This window comes from Salmo trutta, chromosome 26 (genome assembly GCF_901001165.1).
Source record: "Salmo trutta chromosome 26, fSalTru1.1, whole genome shotgun sequence".
In the NCBI taxonomy this organism is placed as follows: domain Eukaryota; kingdom Metazoa; phylum Chordata; class Actinopteri; order Salmoniformes; family Salmonidae; genus Salmo; species Salmo trutta.
In genome coordinates this window covers 28126059-28137683 of record NC_042982.1, presented here as the reverse complement: position 1 = coordinate 28137683, position 11625 = coordinate 28126059, and the positions used below count along the sequence as shown (strand labels likewise).

At 42.6% G+C, this 11625-nt stretch overlaps 1 protein-coding gene across 3 annotated transcripts in view; it reads left to right on the top strand.

Moving 5' to 3' along the window:
- Positions 1–3666: 3666 nt before the first annotated feature.
- LOC115163580 (CUE domain-containing protein 1-like) overlaps positions 3667–11625 on the top strand; it is a 47894-nt gene continuing 39935 nt past the window's right edge. Inside the window, exons 1-2 of one of the 3 annotated variants that reach the window (XM_029715575.1) lie at positions 4302–4382; positions 4575–4851. The gene's annotated coding sequence lies outside the window, so the exon portion shown is untranslated. Of the gene's footprint in view, positions 3689–4301; positions 4383–4574; positions 5162–11625 lie in introns of those variants that run through there. The other 2 variants (XM_029715576.1, XM_029715579.1) reach the window with 2 other exon arrangements.

Sequence of the window (11625 nt, the reverse complement as noted above, 5' to 3'; positions counted from 1 at the left end):
CAAGACGTCGGTGTCCGCGACGTGGCTGGTTTTCCCTTTGTAGTCCGTGATTGTCTGTAGACCCTGCCACATACAGTGGCAAGAAAAAGTATGTGAACCCTTTGAAATTACCTGGATTTCTGCATAAATGTGTAATTAAATTTGATCTGATCTTCATCTAAGTCATAATAATAGACAAACATAGTGTGCTTAAACTAATAATTAATAAACTAATAAATAACTAATAAATTATTGTATTTTCCTTGTCTATATTGAATACATCATTTAAACATTCACAGTGTAGGTTGGAAAAAGTATGTGAACCCCTAGGCTAATGACTTCTACAAAAACTAATTGGAGTCAGGAGTCAGCTAACCGGGAGTCCAATCAATGAGACGAGATTGGACGGAGGCTCTCCGCACTGCTAAAGCTAACTCTCTCTCCTCTGCTCTCATCCTTCTAGACCTATCTGCTGCCTTTGATACTGTGAACCATCAAATCCTCCTCTCCACCCTCTCTGAGTTGGGCATCTCCGGCGCGGCTCACTCTTGGATTGCGTCCTACCTGACAGGTCGCTCCTACCAGGTGGCGTGGCGAGAATCCGTCTCCGCACCACGTGCTCTCACCACTGGTGTCCCCCAGGGCTCAGTTCTAGGCCCTCTCCTATTCTCGCTATACACCAAGTCACTTGGCTCTGTCATATCCTCACATGGTCTCTCCTATCATTGCTACGCAGACGACACACAATTAATCTTCTCCTTTCCCCCTTCTGATAACCAGGTGGCGAATCGCATCTCTGCATGTCTGGCAGACATATCAGTGTGGATGACGGATCACCACCTCAAGCTGGACCTCGGCAAGACGGAGCTGCTCTTCCTCCCGGGGAAAGCCTGCCCGTTCCATGATCTCGCCATCACGGTTGACAACTCCATTGTGTCCTCCTCCCAGAGTGCTAAGAGCCTTGGCATGACCCTGGACAACACCCTGTCGTTCTCCGCTAACATCAAGGCGGTGACCCGATCCTGTAGGTTCATGCTCTACAACATTTGCAGAGTACGACCCTGCCTCACACAGGAAGTGGAGCAGATCCTAATCCAGGCACTTGTCATCTCCCGTCTGGATTACTGCAACTCGCTGTTGGCGGGGCTCCCTGCCTGTGCCATTAAACCCCTACAACTCATCCAGAACGCCGCAGCCCGTCTGGTGTTCAACCTTCCCAAGTTCTCTCACGTCACCCCGCTCCTCCGCACACTCCACTGGCTTCCAGTTGAAGCTCGCATCTGCTACAAGACCATGGTGCTTGCCTACGGAGCCGTGAGGGGAACGGCACCTCCGTACCTTCAGGCTCTGATCAGTCCCTACACCCAAAGAAGGGCACTGCGTTCATCCACCTCTGGCCTGCTCGCCTCCCTACCTCTGCGGAAGCACAGTTCCCGCTCAGCCCAGTCAAAACTGTTCGCTGCTCTGGCACCCCAATGGTGGAACAAGCTCCCTCACGATGCCAGGACAGCGGAGTCAATCACCACCTTCCGGAGACACCTGAAACCCCACCTCTTTAAGGAATACCTGGGATAGGATAAAGTAATCCTTCTAACCCCCACCCCCCTACCCTCCCCCCCAAAAAGATATAGATGTACTATTGTAAAGTGGTTGTTCCACTGGATATCATAAGGTGAATGCACCAATTTGTAAGTCACTCTGGATAAGAGCGTCTGCTAAATGACGTAAATGTAAATGTAATTGGAGATGTTGTTTAGAGCTGCCCTGCCCTATGAAAAACACTCACAAAATTTGAGTTTGCTATTCACAAGCAGCATTGCCTGATGTGAACCATGCCTCAAACAAAAGAGATCTCAGAAGACCTAAGATTAAGAATTGTTGACTTGCATAAAGCTGGAAAGGGTTACAAAAGTATCTCTAAAAGCCTTGACGTTCATCAGTCCATGGTAAGACAAATTGCCTATAAATGGAGAAAGTTCAGCACTGTTGCTACTCTCCCTAGGAGTGGCCATCCTGCAAAGATGACTGCAAGAGCACAGCTCAGAATGCTCAATGAGGTTAAGAACAATCCTAGAGTTTCAGCTGAAGACTTACAGAAATGTCTGGAACATGCTAACATCTCTGTTGACGAGTCTACGATACGTAAAACACTAAACAAGAAATGTTGTTCATGGGAGGACACCACGGAAGAAGCCACTGCTGTCCAAAAAAACATTGATGCACGTCTGAAGATTGCAAAAGTGCACCTGGATGTTCCACAGCGCTACTGGCAAAATATTCTGTGGACAGATGAAACTACAGTTGAGTTGTTTGGAAGGAACACACAACACTACGTGTGGAGAAAAAACGGCACAGCACACCAACATCAAAACCTCATCCCAACTGTAGTATGGTGGAGGGAGCATCATGGTTTGGGGCTGCTTTGCTACCTCAGGGCCTGGACAGCTTGCTATCATCAATGGAAAAATGAATTTGCAAGTTTATCAAAACATTTTGCAGGAGAATGTAAGACTATCTGTCCGCCAATTGAAGCTCAACAAAAGTTAGGTGATGCAAAAGGACAACGACCCAAAACAAAGAAGTAAATCAACAACAGAATGGATTCAACAGAAGAAAATACGCTTTCTGAATTGGCCCAGTCAGAGTCCTGACCTCGACTTGATTGAGATGCTGTGGCATGACCTCGAGAGCAGTTCACGCCAGGCATCCCAAGAATATTGCTGAACTGAAACAGTTTTGTAAAGAGGAATGGTCGAAAATTCTTCCAGACCATTGTGCAGGTCTGATCCGCAACTACAGAAAACGTTTGGTTGAGGTTATTGCTGCCAAAGGAGGGTCAACCAGTTATTAAATCCAAGGGTTCACATACTTGTTCCACCCTGCACTGTGAATGTTTACATGGTGTGTTTAATAAAGACATGAAAACATATAATTGTGGTGTCTCTCTTGTCGTGATGTGTGTTTTGTCCTATATCTTTAATCCCAGCCCCTATTCCCGCAGGAGGCCTTTTGATTGGCCGTCAATGTAAATAAGAATTTGTTCTTAACTGACTTGTCTAGGTAAATAAAATAAAAATACTGTTCGACTGAACGTTGAAATAGGCAAAACGAGTGACCTAAGCGACTTTGGGCGTGGTATGATCGTCGGTGCCAGGCAGGCCAGATCCAGTATTTCAGAAACGTCTGCACCTCCTGGGCTTTTCACGCATTCACGACAGTGTCTATAGGGTTTACCGTAAATGGTGCGACAAACAAAAAAACATCCAGTCAGCGGCAGTCCTGTGGACGAAAATAGCTTGTTGATGAGAGTTGGAAGGAGAATGCCAAGAATTGTGCAAGCTATCAGGCGGGCCAAAACAGATAAATAACTGCACAGTACAACAGTGGTGTGCAGAACGCACAACTCATTGATCCTTGTCACGGATGGGCTATTGAAGCAGACGACCACACTGGGTTTAATTTGTATCAGCTAAAAACAAAAAGAAGCGGCTCCAGTGGGCACGCGATCCATTGCCGCATCCTGCCTGGTATCAATAGTATAGGCTGGTGGCGGTGGTGTACAGCCGTCCAGTCTGCATCAACTGCGTGATGCCGTCGTGTCAGCAATGTTTTCGACTTGTAGAATCCATGCCCTGAAGAATTCAGGCTGTTCTGGAGGCAAAGAGGGGTTCGACCCGGTACTAGATTGTTGTACCTAATAAACTGGCCGGTGAGTGTACATTTGCACTCTCATTCCACTCCGCCATCACCACACATACATCATCTGTGCCATCACTGGGCTTCTGCTCCTGGGCATGTGGCAGCCTGGCAGCTGCAGTGTGTCTGTCCTTCTGCAGCCTGTGTTGTGGCCCTGGCATGTGGCAGTATAATGGATCCATTCATTACATTTCAAGTCCTAAGAAACACATCGCATTTGTCACTTACTTATCATTCAGTACACATTTGCACTTGACAGTTTCCCCAGATATTTTCATCATTCTGTATTGTGTATTATGGTTACATATTGGTTGAACTTGGATATTGATAGTGATTTAAGCATGCCCAAAGGGGTATGGTATATGGCCAATATACCACTGTTAAGGGCTGTTCTTAAGCACGACGCAACGTGGTATATTGGCCATATATCACACCTCCTCGGGCCATGTTCTATATTTGAGTTACTTTTGAAAGCAAAAGTTCCCCCACATTATTGGCATTGTTGAATTCGTTTTTCGTAATAGCAAGTTAGGACTGATGGTTTGGTTAGCTGAACTAGCAAGTATGTTTGGTTACCAAGGCAACCACTGTAGCTAAATAGTAGCTCAATTTCCTAGCTACATTATAGGTATCACCAACGGGAGGAATTAGGTCAGTCACATATTGCTGACCTAAAAAAATACAATATAGGATATCTGAAGGAAAGGGTAGGCTATGTGTTTTTTTGTCTCACTATAAAGTGCAGTACATTTCTGTCATTATGTCTTCAGACATTCATCAAACATACATGCTTTCCACTGAAGCGCAGGAGTGTAAATTCTGATCGTGCGCCTCTATAACAGTAAAAGGCTACCCTTTCTCATGCGCTCACTGCTGTATTTCTCCCATTTCTCCGCTAGGAAGCTGTATTGTTCTTTGTTTCTGGGACAACACGATGCAGGCTCTGTGCCTCCGACTGACAGACATTTTTTCTCTCCAGTGCTCTGGTTTACTACTATTATCAGCCAACATAAGGACAGTTTTGTGGACAGTTCTCTGTTGCAATATTTCGGACTATCAAAAACACTGGCACTGAAGGGAGTCAACCACAATCTGTTTTTGTCAATAAAAAAACATTCACAGGAGAAATCACCGTCGTAGTTCCCCTTCGGAAACCATTTGTCTGCTTTTGAATTAGTAAGTAACATTAGCTACATTTGTTGTTTTCCAGCTAGCTAGCAAGTTATGCTATCAGGAATAACCACATTAGCTAACGCCAGCTAGATGCCAATTTGTTTTACTTGCTAAGTGATTTAAAACAGACAACGAAGGAACGTTTTAAGTGTTCACAATTTACGAAGATTATGAATATCTGAAGGACCCTTGGTAAGGTGAACCTTGATGGATTTTTCCATGTTTTCATGGTGGAATTGGGAGTCAGCGAGGCCCTAAGAACAGAAGCGTCCCAGGATTGCACCATGGCACATTTGTCACAGATAGAACAAGGGTTAGTTATAAACATATTTTGTTGTGTCCCGAGTAGTCAACGTTACCGTTAGTTATCTAGCTAGTGAACAGAGATGTGCTTGCTTGTCTTAACTAAATGCTATCGTATTTGCATCATACTTTTTTTATGCACTACAGTATTTCAGCCAGCTAATTTATTGCAATGCCTACATCTACAGTTTCCATTCCCTTCACACAATCCACTTCATTAAGATAACTAACGTTAGTTTGCCTTCACACAATCCACTTCATTAAGATAACTAACGTTAGTTTGCATTCACTGATTTAGCTGACTAACGTTAGCTGTCCTCATGAGCAGTAAATGTTAGAGAATGTTTTAATATCATAAACTCAAATCCTAAACAAACATCATATAAAGGTAACTGCCAAAATAAAGGAAACACTTGGGTAAATTAGTGATACAAAGTATTATGAAAGTATTTGCTTCAACACAGGTGTGGTTCCTGAGTTAATTAAGCGTTTAACATCCCATCATGCTTAGGGTCATGTATAAAAATGCCCAGTTGCCCATTTGTTTGGGCTACCATGGCTAGAAGGAGAGCTCTCAGTGACTTTGAAAGAGGGGTCTCAAAGGAGCATAGGGGATTTAAAGTGTGTGTCAGTCAGTCAATCACCCGATCTCAACCCAATTGAACACTTATTTAGATTATGGAGCTGTGTCTGAGAGCGTTTTCCACCACCAACAACAAAATACCAAATTATGTAATTTCTCGTGGAGGAAGGGTGTTGCAGCCCTCCAATAGAGTTCCAGACACTTGTAGAATTAATGCCAAGCCGCATTGAAGTTGTTCCGGCGGCTTGTATTGGCCCAACACCCAATCAAGACACTTTACACCATTTGATTTATGTTGGCGTTTCCTTTATTTTGGCAGTTACCTGCAGTTGACAGGAATTTGTTCATAAAGCCATCTAGCAGCACGTGCCTGATTTTAGTCAGCAACACAAACCAAGAAAGCTGCTAGAGCAATGTTGTGATGTGATGGTTCACCGTTTAATAACAAAACACTGTAAAGATGTATTTACCATCAATAAGATGCAGAGACTTACGTTATCTCACATAGTATATTATGAAAGTTCACATGTGCCAACAAAGCTTTCACAATAAAATGGCATGTAAGGCTAGTTTATCGATAATTATGGAATTATAGTGCCTTTTTTATCATGAATGTGCTCAAAATATGTTCTGGCTGTCATTCCTACGCTGTGCCAGCTAAACAGTGCAACATTGTTGATGGTGTTCATAAGATGTCCAAGCATGTCTTTGTCAAGAATGATGACATTCTCATGTAACACAGACTGCTCTGATATGTCCGAAACATCTTGGCTGCTTTTATGCCACTCTGTCTTAAGTCTGAACTGAGAATCCATAAATATTCCTCTTTTCATGCTCTTGGATTTCTAGGTTTCAAAATATTCCGGGTCAGGAGTTTGTTCACACTTTGGGCTCCTTGTCTTTGGTTGTCTCTTTTCCATAGAACAGCTTCAGATGATAGCCCATGAATTGCCCGGTGAGGCTGAACAGAACTCACCACCATGTTTCCAGATGAGTGTCAGATGCGCTTACTGTTCAATAGAAATGTTTTGGACCGCTGCCCATGGCTTGAGAGATCACAGAGATGGTATTCTGAAGGTTTGCACTCAGTTGGCCTCGTTCTCTCCATCCCACTCTCATGATGACCCAGAGCGTGCCAAAGTTAACTGATTGTTCTGGTTAAGAAGCTCCCCCAACTTTTGAAAACGTGCACATTATCAATACTGTGAAGCCAATCATGTGGATGGATCAACAATTTCAAATGAGTATATGTTCGGTAATGGGCCTAGTTTATGTAAAGTGTTACCTGTGGTAGCAGCGTTAATGTTAGCTGTCAATTGCAGGCTTTTGCCCCCCCCCCCCCCCAAAAAAAATAATAATATGATAAGCCGATTAAACTGTTGCTGGCCAAAATGACCGGCAGAAAAAACATCCATTGAAAAATAATGCTGTTCATGGATGGAAATATCAGTCGATGTACAGTGCATTTGGAAAGTATTCAGACCTCTTGACTTTTTCCACATTTTGTTACGTTACAGCCTTATTCTAAAATTGATTGATGATGGGGAACAAAAAAAATTATTCAATCTACACACAAAGCAAACTTTTTTGTTGTTGCAAATGTATAATAAAAAAACGGAAATATTACATTTACGTAAGTATTCAGACCCTTTACTCAGTACTTTGTTGAAGCACCTTTGGCAGCGATTACAGCCTTGAGTCTTCTTGGGTATGACGCTACAGGCTTGGCACACCTGTATTTGTGGAGTGTCTTCCATTCTTCTCTGCAGATCCTCTCAAGCTCTGTCAGGTTGACTGGGGAGCGAAGCTGGGGAGCAAAGCACAAATGTTTTCAGGTCTCTACAGAGATGTTCGATCGGGTTCAAGTCTGGGCTCTGGCTGGGCTACTCAAGGACATTCAGAGACTTGTCCCGAAGGCGCTCCTTGGCTATATTTATCCTACCATTTCTACTGTTCTGCGTGCCAGTTATGATTTTCATATGCACATTTTCATGGAAAAGTTTTATTTCAACAATGTTTTAATTTCTCGAAATTGTCAAGTGGTTAATCATGTAAAAATCTGAATTAAAATTATATAATATAAAAGTTAAGTCAACTAATGCGAGATCACCAGCCTCTGTCTTATGGACACATTAATACACCGTGATCTGTTGGCGGCTTGAGAAATTAGCGCATGAAACACATAGCCTATAGGCCAATGCTGCAGAAGGCCTATAATTTCCATTGCTCTTTCACACCAAGGATCAGTTATTATCGAGGGGGAGATTGTTGGAAAGATTTTTCAAATATCTAACTGTGAGGAACTATAGTTTTAATATATTATCATTCACAATGGATGATAAAACACTTTCCTACCATAACTGTGGGAAGTAGTGGTGCTAAATTGCTCCCTCAACATTATGAGGACAGAGAAACCAGAAGACACATGCTCACACGGAGCGCTCCAAACAAAAGACAATTAAAAAATGTACAAATCTCGTAAATTATGTTTATGAAATAAACCAAAACTTGTTTCTCACAAGTGTAGCGCACAACATTTTCTCTCCAAGAATGAGAACAGTAATGACTAATTAATACATGCTTTAACAGAAATGTATGTAACCAAATGATGAAGATTAACGGTACATTTACTACGGATGACATATATAATTGGGAATTGATAATAAAAAGAATCAAAGAGCGAACAATTCACACAGGGAAACAATGAATACGCATGAATTGGCGGGTGACAGTTGAGCCATTCTGGAAAGAGACTCATCTTCGCCACACACCACTCCCCGTCTCAACTTTATTTATTTTTTGTGTACTTTTTACCCCGTTTTCGTGATATTGTTGCATCTCCCGTACGGATTCGGGAGAGGTGAAAGTCGAGAGCCATACGTCCTCCGAAACACGACCCTGCCAAGCCACACTGCTTCTTGACACACTGCTCACTTAACCCGGAAGCCAGCTGCACCAATGTGTCAGAGGAAACACTGTAGAACTGGCGAACAACGTCAGCGTGTGTGTGCCCGGCCCGCCACGAGTCGCTAGAGCGCGATGGGACAATAACATCCCGGCCGGCCAAACCCTCCCCTAACCCGGACGACGCTGGGCCAGCCTGGGATCGAACCCGTGTCTGTAGTGATGCCTCTAGCACTGCGCTGCACCACTCGGGAGGCCAATGTCTCAACATTTTTTAATTATGCTCAATCACATTATCTTCACACATTTTAGATGGTTTTCACTGACATCTGCAACTCAATAATCAGCTAGGCCTATTGCCACGGGCGCTGCCCAAATTGCAGGCTTCCCAAATAGGCATAAGCCTACGAGCTTGTGATTTGAAACACCACAGCAATTTTTTTTTAAATAAGCTAATGATCCTCGATTCCTCTGTGGCTAAGTCATGCTTTCTGGTAAAGTATTTTTAATTATTTTATTTATTTCTGTATTGACAGGAGTAGTTATATAATTTTAGCACATTTATTTTTATTTACTTCCCTATTGGACCCAACGCCAAAGTCATTTCTCTCCTGTTCGATTGGTTTTCATATCCTAGTCATATTAGCAACCCATCCTAATTGTTGCATCTTTAGATTCCCCCTCTTTCTATGTTTCTAACAGAGATTTTCATCTCTGTCACATATGTAACCGTATCCGTTGCTTTGTTTAGATTGGTGCTTTCCCGCGAATTGCATTTTGGCAAATGTTTGAAAGTGACGTTTTATTGGCTGCTTCATTACATGAGTTGCATGTTCTGTTAAGATGCATTACCAGAATCTAAAAGTGATTTCAGTTGTTCTGAGTAGAGTGGGTGGATGCCCTAACTGGTTATGTACCCAATGCATTTGGGTCTGGTAAATTTCTCAAACGGCTGGTAAATAAAAAAAATCTTCCCGGTCACGTTGTCTGGCGCCACATTTTACTAACGGATACCCTGCTGCGTAGTAGCACTGTTATTACCTTGCTATATAGTACTTTAGTAATTACACTGTTATTGCCTTGCTATATAGTACTTTAGTAATTACACTGTTATTACCTTGCTATATAGTACTTTAGTAATTACACTGTTATTACATTGCTATATAGTACTTTAGTAATTACACTGTTATTACATTGCTATATAGTACTTTAGTAATTACACTTATTACATTGCTATGTAGTACTTTAGTAATTGCACTGTTACTACATTGCTATATAGTACATTAGTAATTGCACTGTTACTACATTGCTATATAGTACTTTAGTAATTACACTGTTATTACATTGCTATATAGTACTTTAGTAGTTGCACTGTTATTACATTGCTATATAGTACTTTAGTAATTGCACTGTTATGACATGCTATTTAGTACTTTAGTAATTGCACTGTTATTACATTGCTATATAGTACTTTAGTAATTACACTGTTATTACATTGCTATATAGTACTTTAGTAATTGCACTGTTATTGCATACTAATGAAGTTGAGTGGTTTGTGTCAGTTATTTAAATGTTTATTTCTATCTCCATTGAAACCCCCATAACCTCTGGATCTCTGTCTCCCACAAGGCCAGTGGTCTGTCCATCCATTTGATGATCAGAGATAAAGACTGATGGAGGAGGAAGCATGTTAAAAAAACCTGGCCCCATCTTCTCCTTTACGTCTTCTTGTTCCAGACAGCTGCTGCCACTCCCTTCCCCCTTCACAGTGTCCCCAGTTTGCATATGGCTCCTGAGTCCTGACCCTCTGTTTGGCCCTCCCAGGGGATGCTGGGAAAGGCAGGCAGACGGGCCAGAGGCCCATCTGAATAACCCCCTTCTCCCCTGTTGTCCCCCTCTTATGTCACCCCACGGTAATCGTCAGTGGTCATGTGATGCCACATGGGAACGTTCTCCTCTATCCCAGAGTTCTGTGTGGATAAGGGGATGAAAGGGTTGGGCGAGGACCCATTGACTAGTATGGTCTGTCTATGGGCTGTTTTCACTACCTGCTGTAGCCCTACATTGATTTAATCTCTCTGTTTTATCATGAAATCTTTCAGTGAGTCTTAGTAACCATGGTATTAACATCCAACTTTTTGACTGTGGAAAGTTTTGTTCTATCACTTTCTTCTGTTTAAAACAACTTAATATAAAGGTGCTTTCTGCTTTGACAGTAAAAAATATACAAGCCATTTATTTGCCATTTCATTAAAGGGCATCTCAAGCGCATTCTTCCCTGGGTTGTGTTGGGTGAAATTAGATCCATGAATCATCTCAGTGAGTTGTTCAACTCCCTCCCTGGGGTAGTAGGACGTAAAAACTGAGAGATGGTCCAGAAAGGGCCTGCTATCTCCATTATTGTCATTAGTTTTATAACGTGTGTTCTGACAGATGCAGCAGGCACACACATTTAAGGCTTCCAGGAAGACAGGAAGAGGAGGACGACAAATGGGAGAGGGGCGGTTGGTTGAAATTGCCAATAACACTTTTACTGACACCGATGTGCCACTCACTCACTCACTCACTCACTCACTCACTCACTCACTCACTCACTCACTCAGTGAAGCACTCACTCTCTTCCTCCTCTGTCCCCAGAACCAGGTCATTGAACAGGAGGATTATGGGTTGTCACTGTCACAGTAGTCACTAGGCTTTGGATCAGTGCTCCGTTGTCTCTGCTTTGTCTGTCCCACTCCCATCATGCTTATGGGTCACAAATGATTACTGTAATTGGTTCAGGGAGGCAGGCAGCGCTTTTTCTTCTTTTCCTACGTTTTTATTTTTACCTCTGACCAGGAAGTTGAAAGAATTCACCAATCCTACGCTGCTGTTCAAAACATGTTATTGGTCGTGTACATTTATTTTGCAGATGCTATCGCAGGTGCAGTGAAATGCTTATGTTTCTAGCACCAACAGTGCACTAAACACTGAGTGTACAAAACCTT